The 8,369-nt window shown below is 27.6% G+C and overlaps 2 long non-coding RNA genes across 3 annotated transcripts; both read right to left on the reverse strand.

Moving 5' to 3' along the window:
* Nucleotides 1-3,803: 3,803 nt before the first annotated feature.
* LOC113363625 lies at nucleotides 3,804-5,164 on the reverse strand. 2 transcript variants are annotated; one of them, XR_003365933.1, is made up of 7 exons: nucleotides 5,097-5,111; nucleotides 4,971-5,032; nucleotides 4,791-4,885; nucleotides 4,600-4,712; nucleotides 4,365-4,525; nucleotides 4,144-4,288; nucleotides 3,806-4,058 (listed from the first exon to the last, which is right to left on the reverse strand). It is a non-coding gene; the product is annotated as an uncharacterized LOC113363625 (long non-coding RNA). The 2 variants fall into 2 exon arrangements; XR_003365932.1 differs by having other exon boundaries at nucleotides 3,804-4,058; nucleotides 4,791-5,032; nucleotides 5,097-5,164.
* A 1,927-nt stretch (nucleotides 5,165-7,091) lies between these two features.
* On the reverse strand, nucleotides 7,092-8,158 carry LOC113363877. Its single transcript, XR_003365977.1, has 3 exons — nucleotides 8,032-8,158; nucleotides 7,470-7,551; nucleotides 7,092-7,168 (listed from the first exon to the last, which is right to left on the reverse strand). It is a non-coding gene; the product is annotated as an uncharacterized LOC113363877 (long non-coding RNA).
* Between the last annotated feature and the right edge of the window lie 211 nt (nucleotides 8,159-8,369).

An 8,369-nucleotide genomic window follows, 5' to 3' on the forward strand; every position in this document is an offset into this window, starting at 1 on the left:
CGAGTTAAATAATTTTTACAACTTGAATCGAATAATAAACTTAAACAAAATTATGTTTTGTCTAATCATTCAAGTCAACTTTTTGAAACTTTAATCAAACTACATCGACTCAAATAAAAAAATGAACTAAAATGTAAATATTAAAAATATACGTTTTTAAAATGTATCCAAAATAATATTGGAATAAATAATTCAATCATTTTAAAAAGCAAATGTAATTTAACACTGCATTTAAAAAAAAGTCTACGGAGTCAATGTAGATTTTATTAAAGTCTGTTATATATGATGAGATACGATTAAACAACAAGTTGAGCAATTTTTAAAATAATACTAAGTACACAAGTCAAAAATATTTAGAAAAGATCTTTAAGAAACAGCAAACATGATTGTGTTTCATTAAACATTTTAACATATGAATTTATTGAAAAATTTAATGAATCGCTCAACATATGAGTTAATCGAATCTTTATTGATTGATTGCATGTTTTGATCAAAATTGTTTTTAGCAATAAAAAAATAAAAATCTGTATTTAACAATAAAGCATTATTATTAAATAATTAAAAAAATGACAAAAGAAGCCATATTGGGCTTTAATAAATATTTTGGAAAGCCATTTTAAATGTTTTGATCAAAAGCAGCAATAGTGTTGTAAAATAAAATATGAAAATGTGCATGCAGTCAATATCGCTACAGGGAAAACATGATTTTCGATACTATAAATGTCATTCTAAAATTCTTTACAATAGAACAACCAATAACAATTAAGAACAATAAAAAATTTGACTCTTCAGAACTAGAGTTCTATATGCAATACTATAATTCAGCGGGGCATCCCAAGGAGGATGCTGGGTATAAATAATCAATGCATACAAAAAGCTGCATTGGCTACCTAATAATTTAGTAACAAAATTTTATTATATAAAAATTCTAAAATCCACACAAAATCAGTTCTTAGTGTTATTTATAGGACAAAAGAATTTCTGATTAATAAAATGCGCTTGTATAAAATACAAATATTGAATCAAGATGTTTTCCCCATAACTAATTGATAAAATCAATGTCAATTAAATAAGTGTGTTGTATTGTTTATAATATAATAAATTTTTTTGCAAGTGATATTTGATACCTTTTACACATATGTCTGTCAAATTATTTAAAATGTTCTAAGTTGTTTAAAATGATTTAAAATTCATATAATACTTGTTGTAGAAGTAGATATTGACTCAAATATCAACAATATTCTAGCAGATATATGTATAAAATATTAAATATGCACAAGTCAAACAAGTCAAAAAATGTTTCACTAAAATATATACAGGCTGGGTTGGTTCATATGTCTTATAAATAAATGTTATCAGATAATAAAGGAACAAGTTCTGAAAGCGTCTTCCAATTTAGTTTTCCATAAGGTTTCAATAAATAATTTTATATTACCAGCACTGAATATGAACAATATCAAAAACAATATAAAGAACAAGCAAAAAATACATTATAAATTATAAATATCATCATTATAAGCATAAAAGTAGCGTGTAATATAAACCCATTTAGTAATTCTAAACACTCTTCAGAAAATAAATTATAAGAAATATATTTTTATTTATTTCTATTCAAATTATAGTTCCACTAAGGATGAAAAACAATTATATGTCAAACAGTCAAAATTTTCAAAATTATTTAAATTTAGTTTTACATAACTGCTTTGAAAATTTTTAATGCAACTCAATTTCAAAAAGAGAATACAAGTTAGTGTATATATGATAGTGCAAAATTATGTGCCATGCGCTAGTTACTGATGTAAGACCATATTTATAACCACTGAAGATGACTTAAAATCCTATGTCGAAACGTTTGGAAAAAATTAAAGATTATCTTCTAAATCTTTGCCTTTTATTTGATGTATTGCCCTTGAAGAACTTACTCATATTTCTCAACATCAAAACTAACTTCTTTAACATATATATATATATATATATATATATATTTATATATATGTTGAATATTAAATACTAAAAAATAATATTGGTCCATTACATGCTATACGATAAATGCCTGTATATAATTCCAGAGATATATTCTTTGATTCGCTTTGTATAAAACATGCTTCACACTTACTTTGATCATTACTTAAGCCACCTTTGGCGCATCTGCCAGAAATCTCCAGTACTAGACACAAAATCAACAGTTTCCATTTTCAAAATGCACTACGTAACTTTGTCTCTTACAAGTCTATCAAAATGTTGCAAATGTTCGAGTATAGTCTTTACACAATGAACATCACACGACTGACATTAGAGACTTATGTGAACTTAAAATTCGATAATTAACATTTATGAGGTGGGTGGAAGTGCTCAAGTATAATAATTTATATACATATATAAATCATACCATTAATAATTGCTTATATATATAGGCAAAGGATACATTATCTGTAAATAAAATATAGAGTATAACAAACAAAAGCATTCACATACATATATAAATCACACCTTTAATAATTGTTTATATATATAGGCAAAGGATACATTATCTGTAAATAAAATGTTTAATTATAAAATTGATTCAAAATGGGGGCCCTGAAAGACATAAAGTACACCCAAACACTTTCACACACCCATTTTTTCGCGATGAATTTTTATATCATGTTGTTCTACAAAATTAATTAAACAATTTGATGCACAAATTAATTAAATCTAATTAAGGATTTAATTAATAACTCTTAATTAACGAGACACATGTTCACATACAAAAATCTCTTTGACATTTGAAATGAATGAAGTTGGAAGTGAGAAGACCGTAGCCACTTGCACAATTTAAAGCGCGAAATTCAAACAGAAAATTTAATATTTTACGATTACGATTTGTCATCAAAATTTGTTCAAAGTGATTATATATTAGATTTGCTTGAAAATATAAAATTCTCCAGTTAAAATTGTTTTATGAAATTATTTTAGCTTATTAATTAAATGTTTGATTTTGATTTTATACTTAAAACAAACTGAAATTGAATTATAATTTATATATCACAATATTAAAAATGAATTAAATTATAAGGTTGATTAAAATATAATGCAATTATTGTTTATTAAAACATAATACCTTGAGGAAAACATGATAAATATTATATTTATGAAGATGGCAATAATTTTGAACAGAAAAACTTGATCAATTTTTGACTATTTTTAATAAAAACGAATCGATTTCATTGAATTATGTAAACATACAATTATGTATATGACTTGAATAATTTTAATCTTTAAAAATAACTTTTATGGCCTCTTTTTGTTATATATATAATAATTATATATATATATATATATATATACCCAGTAAACACGCGATATGGCCACAACATCGTGGCAATATTTTATTTAGGTCGTGTGACATGCGGTTCCCATATTCATTTTCCTCGATATTACATGGATACGGCCGCAAATTTATGTAACTATCGAACAACTATCGAGGTTCGGTCTCTGGCGCACGTGGCGTTCGTGATACATGAAAATCGACGTTGACCCACATATGTTTGTTTATTATGATAAGACCGTCTGACGTAAGGCGTTAACCCCAGTCATGACGTCATTGGCGAATGAAAACGATTCGGTCATGACGTCATACAAAATGGCGACTCAGTTATGACGTAATAGCACCTGAAAGTGATGACGTAATGCAATTAATATTCTTTTCTGTACGAATAAGCATTTATTTACGTGAATAATAAGAAATTTTACAATATTTAAATATTACAAATTAGAATTGTAGTTTTGAAATTATAAAATTTTAAAATGAACTATACTAGAAAACTTTTTACAAATTATTCAATCTTAACATATTAATAACAGTATATTTAATGAAAATTGTTGTATATCTAATGAACGTAATTCTATTTTTGGGGCGTGAAGTGTGAAGTGTTGCATAAGTATTCTATCGCCACTTCCTTATACATCAAACAGCCTGCCTATTTTTCATTATTTCATTCTATCGCCAGTTCATTGCATCAAATGCCAGGATACAGATTATGCACATATGACATACTGCCCCAAATTTTGGAAGTTTTCTAAAACAAATTCAAACAATGTGATTTACTGTATATAATGTAATATATATATATACATACAGCTACCATATGTGTAGCTACCTACATGTTCAGTGTACAAATCTCCATCATCTTAAAGTCGCTTTTACACATACATTTTTAACACTGACTGATTTCATTCTATCGCCAGTTCGATACATCAAATGCGAGGATACAGGATATTCATATATGATGTACTTCTTGGAAGTTTTCTAAAACAATTTGAAACATAAAGTGTTTTATTGAATCTAATAATATATATACCACTCCATATGTGTAGCAACTTACATATTCAGGAGACAAATCTAAATCGTCTTCGAGTCGCTTTTGCACATACATTTTTTTTAACCTGATTGAATTCATTCTATCTCCAGTTCATTATACATCAATTGCTAGGGTACATCAAGTTCATGCATACATGACATACTGTTCCCAATTTTAGAGGTTTTCTAAAACAATTATAAATATAATGTATTTGTTACCAAATAATGTATATACAGCAACTATATATGAATCAACTTACATATTAAGAAGATAAATCTCCATCATCTTCAAGTTGCTCCTACACATACATTATTTAAGCCTGTCTAAAGATCTGTATATTGTTCACCGTTTCATTCCAATTTTGTACGACTTCTGAAATAAATATGAACATGGCATACGTGTTTGCAGTTTATATATATTTTTATAGTTATTATATTTATAGTGACTTACATATTCAGACAATCATCCTCGAGCCACTTCTCCACCGACTAATTTAAGAGATTTAAGAAGTGAGGTTATGTCAAACACATGGATATGTTAATGTCCTAATGTGGTAAAATAATTATTTTAACCTTGCTAAACGATCCCTATTATTGTCCTCAGATTTTGTAATATATGCTATTTGGTTACCTCCTTTGTCATCTAAAGAAATCGACATAAAATAACGTTTCTTCATCCCAGGATATAATGCACTAAATGGAATTCAAAATCGTGAAGTAATTACATATCTATATAAATAATATATGATATACTTACGGTGTCATTTTTCTACACTTTTCAACAATTATCACTATAAACAAGTTGCTTAACTAAACGAATGTAATTATTATACAAAGAAAATATAACTTGATACATGACAAATTCCTGACATATTGCGCCATTTTGTACGCGGTTAGGATAGCTTTCGTCAAAGGAACAGTCAACCCGCTTGAGTCGGTTCAGCCAGTGGCCACAGCGCGCTGATGTAAAGCTTTCTTTGTATGGTCACACACACCAGCACACAACGCACACAACGCACACAACGCAGCGCACGACGCGTTTGCTTCACGCCGTGTGACGTCATTGATTATGCTTTGCATGTGTGCTAACACACACCAGCGCACAACATGTATCTCACATGAAATGCAACGATGTCATTACCCCCGACAGCGCGTGTTTATGTCACTCAATGCGAGCTTTGCGTGTATTGTAACACACACAAGCGCACGCAAGTTTAAAATCCTCTTGTGGCGTAGATTCGATAACTGCATTATAATAACGATGTCGATATTATAGAAGATCACATCGCGTGTTTACTGGGTATATATATATAACTTTAGCTTGAATGAGCACTTAAAGAATGCCAATTGTTGAAAGTTTACATTTGACTTATAAATAATATTTTGCTATATTAAATAATATTCAAAGTTATTAATATATAAATAAGTTAATTTACTCCTTAAATTATTACATAAATCTAAAATAAGTCAAACAAATAAGAGGCAGCAATAATATTTTTAAAGAATAAAATTACCCAAGTCATTACTTAAACCACCAAATTTATTAAAATGATTACAAGAATTCACACACACATATATATATATATATATATATATATATATATATATTAATAATAAATAAATTTATTACACACTATTATGCCACATATAATATAATATTTTAAATGAGAAAATTATAGAATTACAGTTATTAAAAGAATAAATTGAAAATGAGTTGCACACTACTGTAAACTTATACACATAATAACTACAAACTCTCTAGTTAATTAGACACAACCCACCATATTATTATTTAAGATTTTACTTTTTCTCCAGAAAATCCGACCAAAATTAAAAAACCTATGTGTCATATATATAATTTTTATTTTATCATGTGTGTTCTGTATATAAAACAAATTTTTATATAGTTTTTAAAATGCATCCAAAATAATTTTGGGATAAATAATTCAATCATTTTAAAAAGTCTACGGAGTCATGTAGATTTTATTGAAGTTATATATGATTTGACACGATTAAACAAGTTGAGCCATTTTTAAAATAATGCTAAGTACACAAGTCAAAAATATTTAGAAAAGATCTTTAAGAAACAGCAAATATTATTGTGTTTCATTAAACATTTTAACTTATGAATTTATTGAAAAATTTAATGAATCGCTCAACATATGAGTTAATCGAATTTTTATTGATTGAATAAATAAATAATCGAAAATGAGTTGCACATTAATTAGACACAACCCACCATATTATTTAAGATCTTACTTTTTCTCCAGAAAATCCGACCAAAATTAAAAACTTATGTGTCACATATATACTTTTATTTTACCATGTGTGTTCTGTATATTAAACAAATTTAAACTATCAGCTTTTTCAGAAAAATGTCTGCATCATTTTCAAAATTTGATTCAATTTTGAAATTACTTGATAAAACTTACTACAGAAGGATGCATGTTGACTACGATGCAAGGTATCAGTTTACTAGTTTAATGCAACTTGAAACTTAAAATCTTTAACGACTTAACAAAAACTGAAGAATTGTATTAACCTGCCACAAAGATTTGTTAAAGATTGTGATCCCTTAATGATCAAGTTAATTGTTCGGTTATCATTAAAAGAATTATCATTACTAATAGTAATGAAATATGAAGTAATGAAATACTTCATTTTAACAAAAGTTAAAAGTTAACAAAACATGCACATTTAAATAATTGATTTTGTAATACATATCCTGAAAGTTGAAATTCAAACAACCAAGTTGGGTTTTTAATGAGCTTATTTATTTAATATTAAAGTCAACAATACAAGTAGCATATCTTCATTCAGAAGCGCACCCTGAAACAAAAAGAAAATAGATTAAAATCTAGAAATAGTAACAGTAAACTAAGCTAATGAAATATTAATTATATATACAAAGTGTCTGGCAACCTTAGTTCTGCCATCAGCTACATAGCTATGCAGGTGGAAATTGCCACTTTAATCTCCCTCCGCAGGAAAAGATGAAGCATTAAATCAATTTGCTACAAATTTTCATACAAAGGGATCGGGAGAAGTCTTATGAGAAAAGATGAGTAAACTGATCTCGAAAAGGTCACTAAATGATCAAGACTGATGGGATTTAATTGTATGTACTTACATTTTATATTGTTAGCTTATTTGGAACGTGCACGCATCTTCCTGCGTTTACGCTTTAGCCTGCGCATTCTCTTCTTACGCCACTGAAAAATAAAATTATAGTTTAGAAATCAACTACAAATAATCTTTTATAAAAAGTATTCAATAGAGAACATGGCGTTTACAAAAATACACTACACAGAATTTTTTATAGAATATGTTTAAAAAATGCAACAATTTTAATTGAAATTGAATTATTTATCCTTATGAAGTATTATCTGATTGAACTACACGTACACATATTGTTTCCGAACATAACCTAATCACAAACCACGTTGAAAATAAATTTCGAAGTACGAATAATTCAACTAAACCATTATCAAATAGAAGTAAAACGCAGTTTGTACATAAATAATAAATAGCATGAAGCTATTAATGCTCACGTTAAACTCTACGAACAATTAAAATACCACGCGTTCCATGGCGATTTCATCCGTGCCCAAAACCTCAAATTTCAACACGGATTATAAAAAAAAATACATACACCTCACAATATAAATATAAAGAAAATTAATTTCACTAACCTTAGCTCTCATTCTCCTTGATTACTTAAGCTTTTCAAGCAATTTAATGTTTGGCCATGCACTTGTAATGGAGTCGACTAGTCAACGCTGATGTCGGAAGAAAAGAATGAACGTAGTATATAATTCTGGAAACCTTCTTTAGTATAGTTGTATTATTAGTCGGTAGAGGCGCTAGAACATAGGATGGGCGGTAATGGCGCCTTATTTGAATGTTTAAATTTAAAACATATATTTATTGCAATATATTATATTTAAAACTTCGAAAAATACGGTTTATATTGCTCTATCAATAGTTAAATATATTAACAGCGTTCAATTTGAAGTTTGCATTCTCATTA

Source organism: Ctenocephalides felis, unplaced genomic scaffold, assembly GCF_003426905.1.
Source record: "Ctenocephalides felis isolate EL2017-DRISC unplaced genomic scaffold, ASM342690v1 CF-g0.4_SCAFFOLD_00845, whole genome shotgun sequence".
In the NCBI taxonomy this organism is placed as follows: domain Eukaryota; kingdom Metazoa; phylum Arthropoda; class Insecta; order Siphonaptera; family Pulicidae; genus Ctenocephalides; species Ctenocephalides felis.